Raw genomic sequence first — 22127 nt, forward strand, 5'->3', positions numbered from 1 at the left:
AACGATGGATAAGAGATGATTTAATGGCCGCTGGCCTAGCGCGAGCACTCCGTCCCGCGCCACTGCCAGCTTCGTCTTCTTCGTAACAATATATTCACGATACCCTCAAGGGCCCTCAGTAAGAGGGTATTACATGAGGGGTAAAACGCATACATAATAGGGAATACAAAGGGCAAACAGAAATGGGGATAAACTCCACAAAATAAAAATGCAAGTATATTCATAAATGGAAATAAAAATAGATATTTCCGAAAGAAAAAAATGCTAAGCAGAAAGAACTAAATAAAATGTATGAAATTATACACAAAAAGGCAAAAATAAAAATACAAGGAAGGACAGGGATCAAAATTGTCAAGAAGAAATATTATACATCAGTAGCTCAACAGTATTAGGGCAGTATATATTTTTCCATCGAAGTTTCTCTGCGGTTTGTGAAAGTAAGCAAACTCTTAACTTTGCACCTCAACTGCGGGCGGTGGTTACGACGAACACAGGCGTACATTTGAGAAGAGATTCATTCGATGGTGCCAGGCTATGGCTGCGGAACGGAATGTCGGGGGTGTTGAACATACAGGTCATGATTTCACTGCGCTGTCTTGATAGGGGCGCAGAAGGGCCTCCTGTCAGCTTATTGAGTACCCAGACGTATTACAATGCCGTGATACCCTGTACCTCTCCGCGGGCTATACATGTTTAAACTGTGAAATTTTGCGCTTTGCCCACCGCTGCCACCAGTTGTTGGATAAGGGGGGGTCCGGTTCGGGGTCGTTGCTAGCTCGCTGCTGCTGCTGCTCGCTACTTGACGGGACCGCGGTCAAGCTTCGACACCCGTTCCCACCACCACCAGGACAGGAGTGCCGCCAAGTCAAAGAGTTGGGTGATGGGAGGAAGATTACAAGAGGGTTTATTTACATTTTTACATCATGGTTAGAAGTGAGACTGAAGTGAAGCTGAAGTGAGGCTCAGTTGAGGCATAGGAGCAGAAAATCTAGCAGCAAATTTTTTTGTGCAAAAGTTGAGCCCTATGGACTAAAAACGGTTTGGTTTGGTTTGGTTTATGGGGTTTAACGTCCCAAAGCGACTAAGGCTATGAGAGACGCCGTAGTGGAGGGCTCCGGAAATTTCGACCACCTGGGGTTCTTTAACGTGCACTGACATCGCACAGTACACGGGCCTCTAGAATTTCTCCTCCAAAGAAATTCTAGCCGCCGCGGCCGGGATCGAACCCGCTTCTTTTGGGTCAGCAGCCGAGCACCATAACCGCTGAGCCACCGCGGCGGCGGACTAAAAACGGGTGCGGGCTATAGGACAGAAATTAGGGCATTTACTTTTCGTCCATTTTTACATGGAAGGCTTGTATTTGTTTCGTAGTCCCTTTCTTGTGAATTTTGTGACTTCGTTCGAAAAACAACATCCAGAGGGAGGCTTCTGAATTGGCATAAGCGTTAGTCGCAGTTACGCACCCATTTGAGATCTTCTACACCTTCGCCGAGATGGAGAGGGGGAAAGGGGGAGAGGGTGGGCAATGGGTGTAAACGTTAGTAACAATTACGCCCTCGTTTCAGACCTATTGTGCCTTGGCAGAGGCTCCCGTAGGCTCTCTGGATTAACTTTTGATCGCTGGTTATTTGACGTTACCATCGTCGCCGCTTTCGAGCCTAACAAGCGCTATATAGTATGTTCATCGTGCTTCTCCCTAGTGTTTTCGAACAGCTTCCTTCACACATCTTGGTCACGTTTACCGCCGTTCACCGTCGCAGTCGTTTACTGGTGGTTAGTACCCAACTTTGCTTCCATCACAACTACCAGAATAACTGACAGTGGTCGGCTGGTGTTTTTTTTTTATTATTATTTTCATAGTATACTCTTTCACGCTTGTCCACGTGCTGCATGCGGGAACGTCTATTTGCCTCCGCAGTGTCTACTACGCCGTTCCCCTGCCCCTTCGTTCGTCTTTTTTTACTTACTTATTTTTCTCTTCCTCTCAAGGTTAACGATTCATTGTCCTCGGGGAAGGCATTATTGTGCCGCGCGGCGAAGGAAACAAGATGCCCGTGCTATAAATTCGGAAGGCGGGTGCACACTCTTTCATGCCAGCGGAGCGACGTATACGGCAGAAATGGTTCCTTAAAAAACCCAGGCGAGCGGTACGATGCGGCTCTTCTTACCTCTCCTTGTAATAATTTTTTTTGCAACTTACTACAACTGCTTAGCTGACAACAAGGAGAGATGTGAGGTTGTATTCTGTCATCGTGCGATTCTGCGGAACGGTCCTCTAGCAGCTCGTTCGGTGAAGTAAAACGTGGCCTATTTTTTTCTCTTTATTTTCTAGATGATATAGCAATCGTATAAAATCCTATGTAGTATATAATATCGCACAGGTATGAGCCAGCTACGGTAAAGCCCATTTGTGTTTTATGACGTATCCTCAACGTCCTTGAATGCCTTGCAATGCATAGGTGAAATACATGTGCCTGAGGTCAGATTAAAATGTCTAGGCTATCACGTCAACGCAAAATATACGAGGCATCCAGAAATAGAAAACAGTTAACTAGGATTTCCTACACCTATCAACAGACGGCCGCTTCTGTCGGTGCGGAGCCCTCGGCCTTTTTTCTCATTTAAGATCTCATTTCATTGGAACATCTTTGTGTACACTTTCCCGGGGGGACGGGTGGGTTAAAATCGTAGCCGGCCCTTTGCTGAAATATGGGTGGCTCTCCTAACTACAGAGCACAGAATATCAGGAGCTCGTTCGTTTACGAATAGCGAACTAAAAGGATTAGACAAATATTTGTTCGGTATGTTGGAGCTCTATGTCCCAGTGAAGCAGTCAAGGAAGCAGGCAGCCATGATACAAGGAGCCATCCTTTCCCCAAGAAAAGATAAAAATGAATGTTCCACTCAGAAGATGGAAGCTTGACAGAACCAGGTCGACATAAGAATGCTTTATTGAAGAACGTGGAAGAGGTCGTACAGGATTGTTAACCAGCTTGTCCAGCGTTTTCATTCTGACAACGAAAACTAAGCCGTCTTTTCTTCTTACCATGAACTGAAATGGCCTAAAAGAAATGGGCATGATGTTATGTACACTGCTAGTGAGGTTATTATAATACATAGGTACCCACTGCATAAACAATGAATATTCTCTGTCTTGCGCCACACCACCATTGAAACACTTCACTGCTACTACGTCAAATTCCGACCGTGTCGCTTACCATGCATAAGTTAGGCAGTCGCGGATTGTTCCTGTGGGTAGAAGCAGCAGCGATACTCGAGTCATACACCCCAATAATCCCTCTCTGACCGCTAATTTCAGTTGGCTATTGACCGCCTTAATTACCATATCAAGATATTCGTCAAGATTTAATCATCTAATCATTCCTAATGACTACCGTTGAAACAAACCAACGAGGAACGTAATAAAAACACAGCGTATTTTTTTTTTCTCCGTGAAGTCTCATTAGAGCGGCCCATGCAACTCCCGCATATAATCAGCACCGCCGATAAGCCGACCCTTGGGCGAAAGTTGGCGAGATGCATGCAGCGATTACCACAAGCAAGACTGCCGTTTGTGACGACCTGCCGTCTTGGCATCTTACTCTCAGGTTTAGTCCCTTTTAACGCTGGCATCGCTTTCTGTGCCTCGCGCCTTTCTCTTGGTGTAACTCTTTATGTAAAAGTTTACAAACAGCACAAGGCCCAAAAGGCCCTGAGATAGAGAGAAGAGGGCCAGGGTCCTCGGGTATCCACAGTCATAGAAGAGTGTGATGGACATGTGAAACATGAGGCCTACGAACTGGGCGATCTGCAGCTCTGTGAGGTACCGCTTCCACCAGAGGTACTTCTGCACCGACGGACCCAGGGCGGCCAGGAAGTAGTAGGAGTACATGATGACGTGGATGAAAGCGTTCACGCAGACCCCGAATATGGGCTGTCCGTCACCTCCAAAGCTGAGGAAGAACCACCCGCTTAGCACGACCAGGAAGTGGTGGATGACGTGCAGGAATGTGATCTGTGCGTTCTTCTTGCGCAGCACGAAGAACACGGTGTCCATAAAGTCGCCGATGCGGACGAAGCTGTACCACCAGCCAAGCCTCAAAATGGCCATGTCCCTCTCTGTTGGCGAGTGGTAGTTGATGCCCTGGCAGAAAAGGCTGTAGTGTCCCGACAGGTACGCCACCGGCACTGTTCTCACAAAGAAGTAGGTGTTAGCGAGTGCCGTAAGCGCGTTGTACACCAGGATGACCCACTTTAGATCGAAGGGCTTGCGATCCTTCATCCAGCGCGGACCGCCGACCTTGACAAAGTACAGGTATCCAACTAGCATGGGCAGCACCATCTTGGCGTCTGCAATGCCGCCCCAGCCTTCCGTGCGAGGGTCTCTCCGAGACCAGAAGTTCTTGTAGAAGTCCGCGATGACCGACGTCGGGTGAACGGCGAACACTCTGGACGCCATGCCTTTGGTTTTGTTTTCCGAACGAAGACCCGATCGCTTTCATTCAAACGGGACGAAGACTTGAAACGTTGTCCTCATACAACTGCCCCAAGTGCAAGAAGCTGTCTCTGTAGCTGGGTCAAGAGGTCCAAGAAGGGGGTAGACATTCGGCAAGGCAGCCGATTGGTGCGCCTCAACGAGGAAGGTGAACGGAGTAGCTGGGCGAGGATAACATACAGAACGGTGACGAAGAGGGCATGGGGAATGACGTAGGTAAAATACTCACGCACGTAATGTCGGCCGCGGGTTGTTGGCTCATGGCCGAGAGATAAGTCCTGCGTAGCCTCGAAAGTTTCGTGCCCCAAGCAGTCGCGTCACTACTACTCTGGGAGAGAAGGAATCCTGAAGTAAATTGAATAACTAGGCAGTAAGAGTTGGTTTGGCAGCTAATGCAAGCATCCCCCGTCAAAACACCTAGGCGCCGTACTCACAGCACACGACTTATGCAAGCGCGCCGTGTGACTGGTCGCTCTCCCGACCGGTGGCCCAGTCGTAGTCAGCGTCCAAGTTGCCGATCACGCTAAGAATTTTCTGTACGCGGCCTCAGAATTTTTGCGTATCTTCGGCAAATTTCGGCTAAAACTCCCCTTAGCCAGTGCTGCCAGACTAGGGCTAAACAGGAGTTCACAAAAACTGCCTTTGCGCTAGAGCTCAAAATGCAGGGTAGGATGTAGCGTTTCCACGTGAACGTATCAATAGGGCTTTTTGCTGCTCCCGCTGAACCAACTGTGTTTGATCCTCTAGGCTTGAGATCGACTCACATCGGTGAGCTGGCGGATGAGGATGGTAGGTGTTTTTCTATAAACTGATACGTGTCCAATGAATCACTGCGTTGTGCTTATAAGTTTTGTCTACATAATGGCCATAAATGGCATGGCATTCGCAGTAGCGCTCGTCGAAGTTTCGTAATAGTAAGAAATGCATATTTTTAGTTTCCATGCAAATATTTTCTTGCATTGTGCGCATAATTTATTTTCTGTGTTTGACGCGTTTCGAGCTCAACTTGTTGGCGCATCGCCTTGGCGCTTACATGTGGCGGAAGTGTCAAGCAGAGAGCGCGTTTAATACGTTTTTGACGCCGGATGTGATAACAGAGCAAGGAAGTGGTTAGCTCGACAAAGGGGAGCATGACCAGATTTGGTCGATAGGAGTGAGAGAAAACACGACAGGAGAGTGATAACTCGTGACTGTTCCTCTTGCGTGAAAAATATATGACTGGACAGGAAAAGTTCCGGCGTTATAGAAACTAAGCCAAAAAAAAAAATATTTCCCTCAACGATGAACGAATCGAATACTCATATTGGCCTCTGTATCAGAGCTATGTTCGTCGTTTTAAGCACTCGTTCGTAATATTTTTGATCTAAGAAAGATATTTAGTTAGAAGCGCAAGCTGTCAGGTACCCACCTGGCCAGATGACTCAACCTTTCTTACCAAGAAACTGGAGCCTGGCAAAATCAGCTCGACATAAGGGTACTTTTTTTATTGTAGCACGCGATACAAGTAGTACAGGACTGTCAACTTGCTTGTCCAAAGTTTTGATGCTGACAAGGGCAACTAGGCTGTCCTTTATTTTTAACATATGAACACCGAACCACCAGCGATGACGACGGAGTGCGCCACTGCGGAGTCGTCCTCTTCTTCTTCTTACACATACAAGAAAACGGTCTATAAAAAATCCCAAGATATTATCTGCAATGCTGGCCTCGTATTTTCTGAAACATAAGTGCCCACTGCAAAATAACAATGCATACTATCTCGCTTCCGTTACGCCACCGCTCAAGCCCTTCACTACCACTATACTAAGTCCAACATACCTCGCTTAACCACATATTAGTTAAGCAATCGAGGAATATTCTTCTCCGTACCCTTAAAAAAATTTTAGGCATTCTATAGACTGTCCATAGACTAATGTCTGTAAAGTCTACAGACTCTCTAGACAAATACTAAAGATCAGTCTAAAGGCAATACAAATGTTAGAGACAGTTTATAGACTATTTATTTATGGCCACATACTTTTAGAAGACATCTGTCTATAGGAAGTCGATAGAGTATTAATAGACAAAAATATCTATAGAGAGGCATAGAGTCTATAAGAAGTCTATAGACAATTTTTATAAGGGTAGGGAGAAGAAGCGGCCCTGCCTGCGCCATACAGCACAATACTTTCTCTCAGAACGTCGTATTTCAGCTGCCTATTGAGTGCGCTGATTATCATATCTAGATGTTCGGTAAGCTGCAACCATCTATTCATTTATATTGACTACCGATGTTAACAACCCAACAAACTAGCAACACAGTAATAACAGTGAATTTTCTTTTCTCCATGAAACCTGATATGAGTGTCCGACGCAGCTCCGTCGTATAGAGTCAGCAGCGCTGAAACGATGACCCTTGAGACACAGTTGGCGCAATGAATGGCAGGATTAGCAAGAGCGAGAGTGCGCGTTTTGTTACAGTGTACCGGCTATAGCTTCGTGCATTGCAGACTTAGTCACTTTTAACGTCGACATCGCCTTCTACTCCTCGCGCCTTCCTCTTGACGTAATTATTGATGTAAAATTTTACGAATAAAAAGAGGCCAAGGTGACCCTGAGACACACCAATGAGGGTCAGGGTCCTCGGGTATCCGCAGTAGTGGAACAGCGTTATCTCACACTGGGCCATCGTTCCTATGAACTGGACGATCTGAAGCGCGGTGAGATAGCGCTTCCATCGGAGGTACTTCCGCACAGACGGACCCAGTGCAGCAAGAAAGTAGTAGGAGTACATGACGACGTGAACGATGGCGTTCACGGTCACTGTAAAGAGGGCCTGCCCGTCCGCACCGAAGTTCATGAAGATCCATCCAGTGAGCACGACCAACAAATGGTGCATGAAGTGCAGAAGGGTGATCTGCGAGTTCTTCTTGCGCAACACGAAGAACACGGTGTCCAGGAGGTCGGCGATCCTCACGAAGCAGTACCACCAGATGAGCCGCAGAATCGTCAAGTCCGTCTCACTGGGAGAGCTATACTGGATGCCCTGGCAGAAGAGGCTGTAGTGGCCGGACAGGTATGCCACCTGCACGGCTCTCACAGCGAAGAAGGCGTTAGCGAGCGCCGTGAGCGCGTTGTACACCAGGATGGTCCACCTTAGATCGAAGGGCTTGCGGTGTTTCATCCAGCGCGGACCGCCGACCTTGACGAAGTATACGTACCCTACCAGCAAGGGCAGCACCAACTTTGCGTCTGCAATTCCGCCCCAACCCTCGGTGCGAGGATCTCTTAGTGACCAGAAGTGGTTGTAGACGTCCGTGATGACGGACGTCGGATGGTCGGCGAACACTGTAGACACCATGTCTTCGCTTTTGTTTCTCAGTGAACACGCGATCACTTGTTACCCAAACCTGACGATGATTTGATAGATTGTTCGTTTGCAACTGCTCCGAATGCGAATAGCGCTTGCGTGTCAGTCACTGCAAGCAAGCAGTTTTGAACTCTGCAGCACCGAGAAGCTCCGTACCTGGGTCATGAGGTCCAAGACAGCGGTGCTCACAATGTGGGGTGAGTATGCGCGCAGCCGGTTTCATAAAGTCATGCGGATGAACGATAACAAATATGTACGGCACGTGCTGCCAGCTACATACGTCTGGCAGCGCACTCGTGGTCGCTCAGAGGCCGTGATAGATCCGTCCTAGCTATTTTGCGCCCAAAGCAGTCGCGTATCTACTAATCTAGGAAAGAATAAAACGCGAAATAAATTAATCAAGCCGTAAGAGGAGGTTTGACAGCTAGTGCGATTATCTCCGGTCAAAGTAGCTAGACGCCAAATTTACATTTGACTTACGCAAGCGCGCCGTGTGACTGGCCCCTCTCGCTACCGCTGTCCCAATCGTTGTAGCCAGCGTGAAGGCTGACGACCGATCACTCATTTCACCTAAAAGAGAGAAGTTTCGTGAATTCGACCGCATAATAATTTTGCGGGTCAGTGATGTCCTTCGCTCACACTCCTCTTCACTTCACTTCACTTTAATACCTTAAAGACCCTCGTTAGAGGGTATTACATAAGGGGTGGGGCACACAGAAATGAAAAACAGAATGACTAACAAATAAGTTGAAAGTTATACAAATATAAGATTATCACTGAGCAAGTACACGCGTGATTTCTTCGATGAACAATGATTGGCATGTGATAGCAGCAAGTTCTCGGGGAAGGCCGTTCCAGTCGTTCGCGGTCCGGGGGAAGAATGATGAAGAAAATGTAGTGGTGCGGGCGCGAGGTCGTGACACATGCTGCTGATGGCCGGTGCGGAGGGAGATGCGTGGTGGTGGTGCGCAGATGTAGGGTTCCTGTCGTAGCTCAGAGTAAAAAAACTTGTGAAACAAACATAAACTAGCAATGCAGCGGCGATGAGCAAGGGTAGGTAGGCTGGACTGTGATTTGAGGGATGATATGCTGATATCAAAAGAATACGATGAATGAATGAATCTAGTTGCTCGGTTTTGAACTGCTTCAATTGAATTACAGAGATATGCTTGCTTTGGAGACCAGATGGGAGATGCGTATTCTAATTTTGATCTGACTAATGATTTGTATGCGAGGAGCTTGACATGCTGAGGTGCAGAGCGTAGGTGACGCTTTAAGAATCCTAGTGTTCTGTTGGAGCTTATCACGAAAACTGCTGTTGCATCGAGAAATCAAAACACTGGTGTGGCTGTAATGTTACCACGTGTACCCGTGAGACTGGCCAGCCGAAGTGGGATTGAACCAGTGTATCAGATAAATCTAGAAGGAAGTTTTCTCGTTCATTGCTCTGAGCATATCGGAGCTACTTCCTCTTGATTTTCTTGCTATTAGAGGTGCTATTTGACTCGCACTTTGCATTGGTAATCGCCTGATTCAACGTTGTCGCGGTACATGTTATGTTCTTTTCGAATTGAAGTTATAACTACTAGTTTATTGTTCACATCAGTTTAGTAAATACATAAAAGAAATACAAGTTCATACATTGATTAATTCATTTCAAATTAAACAGTACCAGGACTCGTACCGGTCAGCTTTCAGTTGAAGGTCGAAGATGTTTTCTTAAACTGATTTGTGCATCATGTATCACTACGTTTTGGTTCTTAATTCCTAATTACACGAAGGCCATTAATGGCATGGTGCTCGCAGTAGGCGTCGTCAATGTGTCGTGGTGCTGAGGGTGCTGAGTAACAAATGGCATCTTCGTAGTTTGCTGCGGCGATTTAATTACGATGCGTGCATGCTTTCTCTTGTTTTTTTTTTTTACTTTTTATCTCGTTTCAAGCTCAGCTTGTTCGCAAATTAACTTGGCACTCACACGTGGCGGAAGGTTCAGGAGAAGAACGGGTTTAATGCGTTTATTGAGGCCGGCGATGATAAAAGAACAAGGAAGTGCATGGTCAGCGCGCGCGTTCTGAACATGGCCAGATTTGGACGAAATATGCTAGGAAACCGGTAACTCATGACGACTGCGCATGTGTAATCACTGTATGACGAGAATGCAAAAGTATGAGCCCTTATAGAAACGGAGGCAAACAAAATATTTTCCTCAAGGCATAGTTTCCTCAACGAATAATCAGACTATAGCCTCTGTATTTTGGCGTCGTAAATGTTACTTCGTACTATTTTTGATCTCCGAAGGCCACTTAGTTACAACTGCAAGCTATCGTCGAATTATTTTCTCTTACGTCCGCCTCACTGTATTTTTCCGCTAAGAAAAAACGATGGTATTGTGTTTGGTTACTTGACTAGCTAGGACAAAACCGGTTTAAACCGCTTTAGATAAGTGCCTATTGGTGCTTATAAATATGCTTGAACAAGGTACCCGCCTGACCAGATCACAACGTTTCTAACGAAGAAACTGGAGCTTGACAGAAGCAACTCGACGTAAGAATATTTTTTTATTGAAAAACACGGAAGAAACAGTGAGGACTCTTAACAGACTTGTCAGTATTTCGATGCTGTCAGCGACAACTAGGCTGTTCTTTCTTTTTAACGTTTAAGAAAACGATTTTAAAAAGTTTCAATGATCGTATCTAAAATGTTAGTGTTGTTATTGTAATACATTAGTGCCCACTCCAAAAACAGTGCATACTCTCTGGCTTCCGTCGCACCACCATTGAACCACTTTCTGCCACTATGCTAAATGCCTTGCGTGTCGCTTATACATGCATCAATCAGGCGGTGGCGAACTGTTTTCGTCGGCAAGGATAAACAGCAGCTGTATGTGCGCCGTACAGGACAATAATCTTTCTTTGAATGTTATATTTCAGTTGGCTTTCCTCTCCCTGGTATTTATCCGCACTCGCTAGCAACTGCAGAAAATCCAAGGGATTCGAAAACCGGCAAAAATATCCCCTTATTCAAATCTGGTGACCAAATGAATGCGCATAATTATGGCCCCATATCATTGTCATCCGTCCCATGCAAGATAGTCGAGTACATTATCAAGTGAGGTGTTGCGAAACATCTGTAATAATTTCTTGTTTACTAACCAGCATGGGTTCAAGAAAGGCTTTTCATTTGAGACTGAATTCACGGTGTTCACTAAACAACTGCTACACAACGTGGACGGTACCTTTCAAACAGATTTCTTATTCTTACACTATTCAAACTAATTGACCACTTCGCCTATTGACGTTTCATAACTAAAATTACTTCCCTTTGCCTAGAATCATTAAAAACCTAGCGGATAAAAACTTCCTTTTCATTTCGCAAACATTTCGCAAGTGTTACCTGTCACTCATCTCCGTTTAGCGATGTACTGTCTGATGTACCTAAAGGTAGCGTTGTGGGCCCGTTGCTGTTCTTCATCTACACGAAATGACCTGCCATCTAAAATTACATCTACCATTAAATCGATCGCATGTTTTTGCACCATTTACCCAAAACTCGTTCATCTGCAGATCTCATTGCACTCCTGGTGCAGTCATACAGACAGTCGCAGGTTTTAACGTATTAGGTTATCTAAAAACGTAATCTCCGTGCAACTCTTGCCATCACTTTTAAGCTCGCCTACTCGAGTACGCATCACCGATTTGGTCACCTCGTCAGGCTTATTTAATTAACACCCTTGAATTGGTTGAAAACCGTGCTGCACGTTTCATCTGCAAAAACTACAACCGTCACACAAGCGCAGCAAACATTAAATGAACGCTCTTTCTACACAACGATCAGGAATATCAATCGCTCAAACTTGCCTATTTCATAAAATAGTCTGCAGTTTCAACCTTTCAACTCTGCCTGCTACCCATTCTGACCGCACCTCAAGCCGTTTAAACCTTCGAAGTTTCCAAAACCGTTCTGGTTGAACCGTTACATTTAATTTGTCCGCTTTTACGCAGTCTGTCATTCGCTGGAAGGGTCTTCCGGTGTATATCGTGAACATCTTTGATTTGGTTACTTTTATAGACGAAATAACGGCCGTTTTTGTAGTCACTAATGCGCCATTAACTTTTCAGTGATCGGCACTAACAGTCAATAAGCATTGTACAGCCATGTCACTCATGACCCTGATATTTCCCCTATTTACGTAATCCCCCCTCACATAACTCTTTTGGTTTTTATAGCTTGTGAGGCAACATCAATCAATTACTACACGGATAAATATTACATCCCTCAGTTACAGTATATTTATAGTCGTTAAGCAGTAATTATCAGTTAATTTTTAACAACTACCGCTGTGAACAACCAAGCAAAGCATACAATAATAACATGACTTTTTGTCCACGGAACCGGGTAAGAGCGTCCCGCGCACCTCCGGCGTGTACAGTCAGCAGCGCTGATACGACGACCGTCTTGCGAAGGATGGCGGGATGAATGCAGCGAGTAGCAGGAGCGAGACTGCGCGTTCTGCGACGACCTGCCGCCTTGGCATCACAGCGCTACAGACTTAATCACTTTTGTTTGCGGCATCGCGTCCTGCGCCTCGAGCCTTTCTCTTGACATAGCTCTTGATGTAAAAGTTTACAAAGAGTACGAGGCCCACAAAGCCTTGAAAGACAGCGAATAGGGCCAGGGTCCTCGGGTATCCGCAGTCGTAGAAGAGCGTGATGGACATGTACATCAAGAGGCCTACGAACTGGGCGATCTGCAGCTCGGTGAGGTAGCGCTTCCACCAGAGGTACTTCCGCACAGACGGACCTAGTGCAGCAAGAAAGTAGTAGGAGTACATGATGACGTGAACCATGGCGTTCACGGCCACTCCAAACACGGACTGCCCATCGGCGCCGAAGTTCATGTAGAACCACCCGCTGAGCACGATCAGGAAGTGGTGGATGACGTGCAGGAAGCTGATCTGCGAGTTCTTCTTGCGCAGCACAAAGAACACGGTGTCCAGGAAGTCGGCGACCCTCACGAAGCAGTACCACCAGATGAGCCGCAGAATCGTAAAGTCCGTTTCACTGGGAGAGCTATACTGGATGCCCTGGCAGAAGGGGTTGTAGTAGCCGGACAAGAACGCCACCTGTAGGGCTCTCACAGCGACGTAGGCGTTAGCGAGCGCCGTGGACGCGTTGTACACCAGGATAGCCCACCTTAGATCGAAGGGCCTACGGTCCTTCATCCAGCGTGGGCCCCCTACTTTGGCGAAATATACGTACCCTACCAGCAATGGCAGCGCGAACTTGCTGTCTGCAATGCCACCCCACCCTTCGGTGCGAGGATCTCTCCGGGACCAGAAATTGTTGTACAAGTCTGTGATGACCAATGTCAGCTGATTGTTGAACACTGTAGACGCCATTTCTTTGGTTTTGCTTCTGAACGAAGACGCGATCGCTTGTCACCGAAACGGGACGAAGATTCGAAAAGTTGTTCGTCTCCACCTTCTTCCGGAGCGCTTCTGGGTCGTTAACTGAGAGCAGTTTTAAACTCTTGCAAGCCGCAGAGGCTGGGTGGCTGGATTAAGAGGTCCAAGAAAGGAGTAGACAGACATTCGTCAAGACATCCGTGCTCACAATGTGAGGTCTGTACGTGCACGGCCGCTTTCGTATGCCGCAACGAGGAAAGCGGACGAAGTGGCCGCGGGTGAGGAGCACTTATAGGTGCTGCCCTTGGGTGAATCGCGATGATAAAATATGCACGCCACGTGCTGTCGGCAGTGGTTACTGGCAACGCGCTCGAGGCCGCAAGAAAGACGGCTTACGCAACCTGGAAGGTTTTCTGCCCCAAACAGTCGCGTAGCTGGGAAAGAGTTAAACGTGAAGTAAATTTGGCAATTACGCTGAACGAGGATGTTTGGCACCTAGTGTAAATATTCCGGTCAAAGGATATACGTGCGCCGTATTCACAACATTTGGCGTACGCAAGCGCGCCTTTTGATTTTTCGACCTCGCGACCGCTGGCCCAATGCTTGCAGCCAGTTTAAAAGCTGCCGACCAATCATGCATTTCACTTACGGGAGAGGAATTTTGTGATCGCGACCGCGGAATTTTGCGGGTCTTCGACGGGCTTCGTCTCTGACTCCTCTTGGTTATTGGTTCCACGCTTCGCGAAGAGTACAGCTCATCACGAAAACTGCCTGTGTGCCCTGTAGTCAAAATACAGGGCAGGCTGCAGCGTTACCGCGTGAGCGCATGAGACCGGCCGGCCAAACAAAATATGGCTGAAGCAGCTTATCACGTAAACCTGCAATGCTGTTTGCTAGTTCATTGACTCTGAACACGTCGGTGATATTTCACTCTCTTTTTTTACTCCTACGAGAGCTTCCTTTAGACAAACATTTTGCATTGCTTATCCTGTGATTGAGCGTTGTGAAACCGCCGGCGACATTCGTTTCAAATTCAGGTTTCGAGCTTAAGTTTATTTGTCACATCAGGTCGGTAAATTCATAATAAAGAAACACGGAAATAGGTTTCAGAGCAGAGGTCTCAAAATTTCATTAATTCATTCCAAATACGACACTATTAGGTGGAGGTGTGCGAATAGTACTTTCTCCAAACCGAATCTAATACGAATGTTGTGGCTAAATACCTAATTCTAATACGAATCGAACATTTCTACTAATATTCGCTGCTTATGCGAATAATCGTACAAAGTGAGCAATCGTGCGAAGCACTGAAGCGTCAGCGGAGTCGCTGTGGTACTGTGCTGTAACTTGAGCATTTAAAGCTATAGCCAGTAAAAGCTGCAGCACTGATCTCCACGAGGGGGTCGCAACATGAAGTCAGTATATTAACTCTATGACCGTCAAGTTATGCACATAGGGAAATGACCTTTTTCTATTCATGATGGAAGGGAATAAACTAGAGCCGCACCTGAGGTCATGACACAAGTGACAGCTACGTATGAGCTACGGCCACTGAAATCGGACATGAAGGCAGGGTTTGCTGAACTTGCCTGAGCCCTGATCGGGTCGTTCAGTCTTAAAGGGCGTGTATGAGCATTATGACCACCGCCACACGAATGGGCGGTGTCGCGGCACTGAACCCTTCGTGTGCATACTGATCGCGGCAGGATGGCACACGGTGTAGGGATGGTCCCTGTTTTTGAAAGAGCCGTTGATGAAAAATACGGCAGGCCTTATTCAAACTTTGTGCCATTTATTCGAAAAGAATTCGAAACATTGAGAACGTATTCTATTCGTCTCGAATAATTTTGAACGAACAATATTTGACTCTTTCGAATAATCGAGTAGGATGGTATTCGATTCTCTATTCAAATATTCGCGCACCCCTACTATTAGGTCTCATGCACGCCAGCTTGCAGCTGAGGATCGTAGGTGTTTCCTTTGTAAACTGACTTGGACGCAATGCTTCACTGCGTGGGAGAGGTCTTTGCCCTGCAGTGGGCGTAGTCAAGCTGATGATGATGATGACATCACGGCCATAAATGGTATGACGTTCGTAGCACGCGTCGTCGTCGTTTCGTGGTGTTGAGTAAGAAATAGCATCTTCGCAGTTTCCTTCGACGATTTGCTTGCGATGCGTGTGTATTTTTTGTCTGTTTGCCGTATTGCATGTTCAGCTTGCTCGCGCATTACATTGGAACTTGTGTTTGCGCAGGAGCCAGAACAGCGAGTTTAATGCGCTTATTGCGGACGGGCATTGTAAACAGAACAAGGAAGTAGTTAGCGTGCGTCATCGTAATTGGCGAGTTTCGGACGAAATTAGCGAGGGTAATATGCTAGGAGAGTGACAACTAATCACGTATCCGCGCGTGCGTAAGCATCACATGACCATGCCGAGAATGTTTAAGCCCTTACAGAAACTGAGGCAAAAAAGTGCACAGTTGATAATACGATGTGACGCGACAAAACTGCGTTTATTGGTCGCTCATTTCTCTTCTACAATGATCGCCTTCCCGTTACGGTTTGGAATTGTATTTTGCCTTCGTTTTTTCGTTCCATTGCTGCGTAGACGTCTGGTGCGTAGGCAATTCTGGAAGGTGAAGGGGGGGCAGGGGGGTGGTTAATGGCGGGTGAAGCTTCTAATAAGGGAGGAATTGAGTAATTGCTAAAGTATTAATGTGGCTACCCATTCAAGGGAGCATTATTAGCCTCTGTAGGTTGGAAGGCGGAAGGCTGGTGTTCGGTGGCCCCTTCTGCAGGGTGAAGGTGGGTGGAGGGCAAAGGTGGATGAGTAGTGGGCGCAAGGTTTTTGTAGGGTGGATATAGGTTGTTAATGGTGGTGGTTAGAGCTTCAGGAGAGTAGTAGCATCAGTGAGGGTGGTAGTCGCATTTAAAAAATATTTCCCTCAAAGATGCGCGAAACGAATACACAGATTACTCAGCGAATACTCAGACAAGCCTCTCTGAAGATCTATTATCGTTGTGGTAAATTTTTCTTCTCAACATTTTTGAACTATGAACAAAACTTAGTTCGAGGAGTTCGAGGTTCAAGCGACTAGCTGGCGCAGAAATTCGCAGTATCTTCGACGATCACCTGGTAGCTTTTTTATTTAAAAAATTTTAATGAATAAAATGAAACATGCTGTATACTAGGAACACAGTCTGTTTACACTGCAATCATTTAGTGATATAGGTGCCTGTTATATATCATTACTCTTGACATACTGTATATATTCGGCACTAATTGTTACACTACACTACACTACACTGCACTATGCTACACCCCTCTGTACAGTACACTAAACTGCTTATTATTTAAACTACACGACATGATGTCATGCTAGAGCATGCGCCTATTAGTGTGCCTGACTCCGCTCTGACCAACCGTAGCTGTGTCAACTTAACCAGTTCAACAACGCCTTGGAAATTCGCGAAATAATAGTATTGCATGCGCAGTAAAATGGCGACTATTAGCAACGCTGAATTAAATGAGTGCACGATAATCCCGCATTTTTTTGTTGTCGTCGTTGTTGGTCCGCTATCTCATGATAGCAGCTATTGAAGCTGCTTATTGTGCTGTAATTTTTCTGTCTGTCTTACTCTGCTTTCGACTTCTTTCCCCTACATCTTCTTTCCTCGAATGCAAATCTTGGAACCTTCGCTTACTGTGAATCAAGGACTGGGGGCTCTTTTTCGAGCGGCATAAGTTTGTGTCACATTGTGCGTACAATGTGGCTGGACGGCGTGACATCGTAAGTGGTCTCAAGATGTTCTCGATTTTCCGGGAGCGATTTTTGCCCGGCGGGCAATCACCTCGTTGGCGTCGTGGGATCTGTTCTTCGCGCGTGAAGGCCACGCGAGCTCATTCGTGGAACAACGAGAAATGAAAAGGAAAAACGCGATGCTCCTCTGTCGCTTTATACGCCTATATAGTTGAGGTGAAAAGCGCCGCTAGTCTTGTAGCACTTGCTTCGGAGTCCCGATCGTGTACGCAAGTGAACGGGATATTTAATTGACACAATGCTGTTGAGAGAGCTGATTCGGGGAAGTTGAGGAAAAAGAAAGTGAAACTCGCTGCGTCACCGCCGGAAGACTGCGTGCTTCTACAGCTGCACAAAAGAGAGAGAGAAAGCAATAACTTTCATACATGAATTCGGAATTACCGTGGCTACAGCACGTCGAAGTAATATAAGTATTCTATTCAACTTCTCTTCTATTTTTGTTCTTTTCTTCCGTCTCAATACCCTAAGAAGATGCGCACCAAGTCGAATCGAAAGACAATAATCGCTCTATTGTAACGCGCCACGTTCGTGCGATTTGTGACGCTTCTCACGGCACTGCTTTTTCATCGCACTTGTTTGTTGTTTTTTTTTTTCGGATAACACTAAGCAAAAGAATTTTTTCTATCAGAAGAAAAAACAAAATCACTGCACGAACCGAAGACTGCGAGAGAGATCACAAAAGGAAAAAAAGAAGTTGACAGATACGCTGCTGTCGCGGCCAGCAATCACCGGTAGACATTACTGTCTGCACGAATTCAGGCTTCCAAGCAGGTTACCTGAAGTTGAAAGTCCAGCTTGCGCTAGCAAATGCGAGCCTGTGTAAAGTATCGATTCCATTACAATTCCATTCGGCTTTGAACGCACCATGCCGAAGATGGTGCCCGCGATGTGACCTTGTAGTATGAGCAAGTTACTAAAAGCAAAAGAAGAGGAATTGAGTCGAAATGGAATTGTATTATACCGTGACGACTTCCGGTAGATGTGACGTCACACCGTTCCCGTGGCTATATTGATACCCAAATTATACATCTTTCGGGGATCTTAAATGTTTATTACGCTTATTTACACATTTTTCCATCTAATTTGACACAAATCCGACGTTATTCCGACCATTCTGTGACAATTTTCACTATGCCGTGACGACTTCAGGTGGATGTGACGTCATACCGTTCCCGTGGATATATCGACGTCCGCGCTATTTTGACGCATTTTCGACATTTTTACCTATAATGAATTAACTAATTAGTCTACAGCCATAAAACTTGGCCTCTAGGTTAACTTTTTCCTCCTCTATCTGAAGCAACCATTCGCTTTCTCCTATCTTTTCTAGTTCCCGAGTTCACACGAGTTAAAACGCTGCCAAAGGTGTGACACCCTCAGCTAACGGACGACAGTATGAGCCATTAAAGGCTTTCGCCTTAAAAATGTTCTCGCATTATTATTAGAGCGCATGACGACAAGTCTGAAGTATTTCGCCTTCCGCACTTCTTGCCACCGAAAACGACGAGGAGGGAAAAGTCCGGAAGCTTTTCCTTAATGCTGGTATTTTTTTTTTTTGTCGAGGTCTCTTCGCCTCATCTTTATTCGGCGAACAACGGCAGCGGCGACTTCACCGCAAACAAATAAGTGCATGTACAGAGACAATGAAATCAGCTAACCGTGACTAGAAAGGGGAAAGGCGGTATGCCCCGGCACATAATGAATCTTTGTTGAAGGTCATCATGCGGGGGCTAACATGGCACGCCCTGATTGATTATTTTTGCTCTCTCTTTTCTTTCGCAGGTACCTAAAGTAATCTTCTTTATTGCAGCCAACTATTCTGTGCAATGCCAGATAGCGAAGGCCGGAACAACTAAGGCGTGCAGATAAGGAGCTCTTCCGGCTTAAGAAGAAAATATATAATTACGTGTCAGTTAGTAGTTGGGCACAAGAAGTGTATTAAAGGAGGATCCTTGTTGACAGGACGTAAAGAAAAGCGTAGACAAAGGCAGGCGACTTACAATTTTCCCGTTTAACAGCTTAAGAGCTCTTAGAAGCTTAAAAGTTTAAAAGCTCTTTGAAAGCGGAAGCCATGGTAGGGCGGGTTGCTAGCAAGGAACCACTGTCTGGCAGCGAGCTGAAGTTGATTCCTGGAAGTCCGCGCCGGGTTGCGTGCCCCTGCTTAGGCCGCTAGTGTTTGTTAGCACTAGTCTGCACTAATGTGCAGGTTTAGCTTTACATGCACAATTCTCTTTGCTAATTCCGGGGTACCTGGCTGAGCAAATTTTGTTTGCTTGTTTTTGAAGGGATTAACGGCTGGTGATACTTATTTACAGGGCGAGAGCTTGGAAAACGTTTTTGGAGGCTAGTTGGTGCATACTGAAAGGGGTTAAAAGCGCAGACAGACAAGCACGGGAAAAAACGAAGTGACAGAACAGAGCGTAACAGAACAGAGGCTGACAAAAAGCTGAAAAGCCTAAAAGCTTAAATTTAGATTCAGGACAACGCAGCGGCCAAACGGAAGGGAAAATGGCAGGATTAACGCTAAAAGATAAAAATTAGGTTAGGGTCCTGAACACAAAATAAAGGTAAAAATGCCCTGCCCGCACCGCTATAGGCGCTACGGGCTACGTTAAGAGAAAGGAAGAAAGCATAGTCGGTTATGGATCAAACAGAAGTTTGCAGGGATAAGGTGGCCGCAACTGGCACGGGCCATGGTTATTTGGAAATATATGGGAGAGACCTTTGCCCGGCAGTGGACGTGGCTAGGCTGATGATGATGATGATGATGACGATGGCCATACTACGTCCGGCGAGCGCGTACCATTGTCTCTGAGCATGAGGAGGAGCAGGCCTTGAGTAAAGAGAAGGCGCAGTAACCGTAACACCGTAACCGTAACGGACTCCCCAACCATTGCATTAAGGAAGCGATGAGGAGCCGGACCGTTGAGGACATTTGCATGACCGCCCCCTTATAAAAATGGTCTATATACAGTCTATAGACGTCTTATTGACTCTGTTGACTTCTTATATATATATTGCTTTTTGTCTATTAATAGCCTATAGACTGTCTATAGACAAAAGTCCACTAAAAGTGTATGGCCATAAATCTATAGATTGTCTGCACACTGTCTATGTAATTTGTGTTGCCTACAGACTGTTCTCTAGGATTTGTCTATAGACAGTCTATAGACGCTCTATATACTATCTAAAACTTTTTTGTAAGGGCCTGTTCAAGGAGGAAATAAAATTTAATTTGAGTTTTCTTAGAAGAGCACCAACGGATAGGTACAGCTTACGTGTCACTGATGTCACAGCATACCAAACCCCTGCAACTTGCAGACGACGACACTTCCCCACTTCACCCCAGACACGGTGGCTTCCAGACAAGACATGGCGAAGACGTTTTTTTGCTGTTATGTAACAAGCAACCGAGAAGAACACGTTCGCACAAAGATACAAAGTTTCGCGAAGAAAAGGTTATGTAAGTGTGTATGCTGGCCGTTACATAAACTTCCGCCGCGTTAAAATGCGAAAGCAGTGATGAGGACGTCCCAGAAGACCCGTGGCATCAGTATACCCTCATGGCGCATCGGCTAGCCCTTGCAGTAGCCGATGCAGTGCACGTTCGCCGTTGGGCGTCTCGCATGCGCACTGAAGACGATGGATCTGTAGGCGAAGACAAAACAAAGTTATGATAACCCATTCTTTGCACTCCTGAGTCGGCACTACGTGCCCTGAGAATGTGCCTTTTTTCGAGTTCGTATAATGGCTAGGCTTCTTTATACCGTTTTTCACTCGCAGTGTGGGAAGTGATGAAAAGGATGCCTGCGGCAAAAGCAAGGCGGTTCTGCCTCAAAATACCACGTGCCGAGAACAGATTCTGAACGCAAATAAAATTTATAACCAATTAAATACAATCTTAGTTCTCCACCGTGCACAAAATTTACGTATTTTTTGTTTGTTTCGGATATATCCTTTCTTTCTGATTTTTGAAAGTCACGGTACAAGTTTCCATCAATGCATTTAATAAGCTGAGCCGCTTTTCAAGACTTTTTAACCTTTCTTCCCGCTAACAAGAAGATTAAATAAAAAGAATAATGGATAGCGAAACCGATTTGATTATAATTCATCTGTGCCAGCTCAGGCCGTTACTCTTCGGACGATGCAACTATTTTTCGGTGCATGCGCCAGAACAAGATAAAATATAATTGCAGGGATAAGTTATAAGGCAAAGTCGCTGTCGATGGAGCAGTGATGGGAAGAAACTTGGGATAAGCCGAAGCCAGAAATATTTTGAGTTTGAGGAACAGGGAATGCAAAACTAATTACTTTTTCAGTTTGTGGAAAAGATGAATGTGCAGTTAATGATATAATGGCGACGTTACAGCATGGAGCCGGCTAGGACAGAATCGGCTTTCCTTTCGCGGCTTTGCAAGCTTTTAACTGTTACTTGTATTTTTTATTTCATAATGCACTCAAATAAGCCGACAGAAGCTTCGGGATCACTCGGTACTGTCAGTCGCCGCACCATGCATGCCGCAAACCCGCTGTCATAACGTAAAGACATCTCTATTTGTGAATATCTTCTCTGTAGCCTCGCTTCTTTTTTGCTTTGCTTTGCGTCCCGACTGCTCGCGATTGGAACCAAGAGAGCTGTTCTTTTCTTGTTACATTGTGTACTGCTTCTGTCGTTGACATGTCCCGGTCCGAGCGCATTTTCTTGAGTGGATTGGGAAATCCGTAAGTGCTGGCGTTGTGTCGGCACTCCTCCTTCAACAAGTCTTCGAAAAAATGTCGCTGGCATACAAGTGCGCGCATTCGCTTCTTCTCTTAGCATGCTACCATTACCTATGTCCGCTGCGGGGACAAGACAGGCAGCCTGCTTGTTCAACCACTTTTACTATCTTTCCTCTTAGTCCTGTCCCTCCATGTGGGCGCTGTGGTAGCTACGGCTATGGAGTACGTTGCCTCTTATTATTCGTCGCGAACTCAAATGTCACATCTCAACTGTGAAGACGTGTTCGTAACCCACACGCCATAACGTTCTTGCTTGCGCTCACAGCATTGTGCTGTCAG

At 46.0% G+C, this 22127-nt stretch overlaps 1 protein-coding gene and 3 pseudogenes across 3 annotated transcripts in view; 1 reads left to right on the forward strand and 3 right to left on the reverse strand.

The window, feature by feature from the left end:
- The window catches only part of LOC149358668 (uncharacterized), a 274207-nt gene that overhangs the window by 230425 nt on the left and 21655 nt on the right, over nucleotides 1-22127 (forward strand). The window lies entirely within an intron of this gene.
- On the reverse strand, nucleotides 3484-5138 carry LOC149358673 (very long chain fatty acid elongase 4 pseudogene; annotated as a pseudogene).
- Nucleotides 6784-7835, reverse strand: LOC149358674 (very long chain fatty acid elongase AAEL008004 pseudogene; annotated as a pseudogene).
- LOC149358675 (very long chain fatty acid elongase 4 pseudogene) lies at nucleotides 10552-13560 on the reverse strand (annotated as a pseudogene).

Source organism: Amblyomma mixtum, chromosome 2 (assembly GCF_055824585.1).
Source record: "Amblyomma mixtum isolate Tamu chromosome 2, ASM5582458v1, whole genome shotgun sequence".
Classification (NCBI taxonomy): domain Eukaryota; kingdom Metazoa; phylum Arthropoda; class Arachnida; order Ixodida; family Ixodidae; genus Amblyomma; species Amblyomma mixtum.